Below are 3,059 nucleotides of genomic sequence, written 5' to 3' on the forward strand. Positions count from 1 at the left end.
CCTACACACTTGACACTGAGCGACACTGTCCTTCCGTGTTACTCCTCTGAAGATGCCTGCCACAGCTGCTGGCAAAATGTCAGGAAAGAAAATACCAAGACCACAGTCACACAGCCCGGATAACCTACAAGAACCAATGAACTCTGACCGTGAAAGCCTTCGACAAAGATTTATATGTTTATAAGCATTCTGTTAAGACTACTAGCATGGCAAAGTTAACAGAAGGCAGGTAGAGTCGGCAGGAGGCTGCAAATCATATCTGCAGGTAAACATCGGGACCGAGGAGTGAATTCTTAGTAACTTATAAAAGCCTGCATCCCACCAATGTAGGATTGCCAATCTTCAGGTAGTCAGCACAGGAGCGAATGAATATAACAAAGTGCAAATATTTATATAAATTGCTTTAACATATAACACAGTCACAACTATATACTTATTGAACAAACAACCTAAATTATCTATCCTACTATGTACAATGTATATTACAACAATCAAGTTGGAACAAACCAGACTTGAAAATTCAAAGTATAGGTATAGTCCTTAGGTTATATTCTCAAGGAAGTCTTTGGTTCCTCTTCAAGCTTTAAATGGTGTTACTGACGTTGCCATGAGATGATGCCAAAAATCATCTCATGGCAACGTCAGTAATACCGTTTAAAGCTTGAAGAGGAACCAAAGACTTCCTTGAGAATATAACCTAAGGACTATACCTATACTTTGAATTTTCAAGTCTGGTTTGTTCCAACTTGATTGTTGTAATATACATTGTACATAGTAGGATAGATAATTTAGGTTGTTTGTTCAATAAGTATATAGTTGTGACTGTGTTATATGTTAAAGCAATTTATATAAATATTTGCACTTTGTTATATTTATTCATTCCTGTGCTGATTTCCAAACCCTACAGGTATACACACAGTGGTGTCTTTTTTCTTTCCAACCTCCAGGTAGTAGCTGGAGATTCCTGCTATTACAACTGATCTCCAGCCGACAGAGATCATTTCCCTGGAGAAAATGGCCGCTTTGGCAATTGGATTCTATGGCATTGAAGACCCTCCACTCCCCAAACCCCGACCTCCACAGGCTCCACCCCAAAAACCTCCCGGTGGTGGTGAAGGGGGACCTGGCAACCCTACACCAATGGTACATGAACCACTAGCTGAGCACTATAACAGTGCAGTCATAAGCAGAGCTACGCTGTCTAGGTTGTTGGAGTAAGCAATGTCTGCAGCCTGCAGGAGGCAGCAAGAGGACAGGCCAGTTAGATAGGACAGTGAGGTCAGTGCCATTCCTTGCCTGTCTCCAGATCGCTACCCTTAGGGCAATATCCTGCTGCTTCTTGGAAGTTCCACAACTCACAACACTCTCTCAGCTAGTGATGTAGCTGAACACCTGTCTCTATCTACTCTTCACTATCAAATATGTTAATTCCCGAATCAGTGTGCGCCGCTGTGTTGCGTAACCATTTAGCTAACATATTAAAGATGCAGAAGGATGTAACTCTGCTCTGAATTGCAGCTAATGTGCTTGACTTAATAAAGGTTTAATGATATGGGATTACCTTGTGCCTCTCTGTCTTTAAAAAGAATTCCATGTCTTGCAATCACACATAAGTAGATCCACCCACATTCATTTCCCAAAGCTGAACACTTCATTGTACCCAAGAACCAATCATGTTGATATTCATCTGTTTCTCAGTGTAGATATATCATGAGACCATTTCCTCTGGTTTTACCTCTTTGAGAGCCAATGTGGTGTACTGGTTAAGAGTGGTGGACTCTAATCTGATGGACCGGGTTGGTTTCCCCACTCCTACACATGAAGCCAGCTGGGTGACCTTGGGCTAGTCACAGTTCTCTCTGAATTCTCTCAGCCTCACCTATCTTGCAAGGTGTCTGTTGTGGGGAGAGGAAGGGAAGGAGATTGTAAGCTGGTTTGATTCTCCTTAAAAGGTAGAGAAAGTCAGCATATAAAAAACAACTCTTCTTCTTCCTCTTCCTCCTTGTTTGGGTCATTATTACCAGTATCTGATGCTTGCGATGATCTCATTGTATGTGGATGATAATGACATTGTCAAATAGGCAGTCAGATATGTCAACGGTTGCCATCCTTGGTCTAGACTTGGGAAAGATTCATTGCTGACCCCCCAAAAATTATCTCTATTGTCACATGGCCTAGAACTGCCTACTGGACATGCTTGGCTTGCCATGTTCATTCAAGGTCCCCAAGAAGCAAAGAGCTGCTCTGACTCCCGGGTGGGGAGGGGACGAGGGGCAGGCAGAGATGAGAGGGTGCCGTAGTGCCGGAGTCTATCTCTGCTTGAGGTCACTGCCTCATCTCACTTCAACAGAACTGGCCCTGACGAGCTGTGTTTCTAAAGCTTTTCCTACATTCATTCATTTTATGTAATCTTCCATTTTGTGTTCAGCCTTTGTCAATTTAATATGAATTATATCTGGGAATGTAAACATTAATCCATAGATTGGTCAACAAAAGCGGTATTGATAATACATGCTGGCCAATTTTAACTAGAAAGAGCCAATTTTAACAGTTAAGAGTATGCTTATTTTATATTTGGGGCTTTTTTGTTTGGGTGCAAGAGTGTAAAAATGATATAAAATGAAAGGGTACAGATGGAATTTCCTTCTAACAATGGATAATATTTTTATTAAATCATCTTGCATTTTTTTGGCATTTCATAAAGAAGTAACGAGATCTACACCCAAATGTTGGCAATACACAAATATTTTAAATGTAATTGATCAAATAACTCGAAGAAGTATGATTAAATACTAAATAATCTCAAACCAGTTAACAGCCACAGCGTATCAGCTCTAAGGAAAAGCATAAGAATAAGTTGTACAAGTAAAACATCAACCATAAAAACTGGGTTTGAATTTCATGGGCTTTTGAATCGCTCTAGCTCAAAGATTTTGTGTTCTAGAAGTCAGAATCTTCCAAATATCTCCAAACGGGTATACTTTGTCTTTCTTGGATGTGATCCCCACAGTCAGCTGTTGACGCCCTTCCACAAACACAGCTGCTAACCATCAGTTAAT

This window comes from Euleptes europaea, chromosome 9, assembly GCF_029931775.1.
Source record: "Euleptes europaea isolate rEulEur1 chromosome 9, rEulEur1.hap1, whole genome shotgun sequence".
Classification (NCBI taxonomy): domain Eukaryota; kingdom Metazoa; phylum Chordata; class Lepidosauria; order Squamata; family Sphaerodactylidae; genus Euleptes; species Euleptes europaea.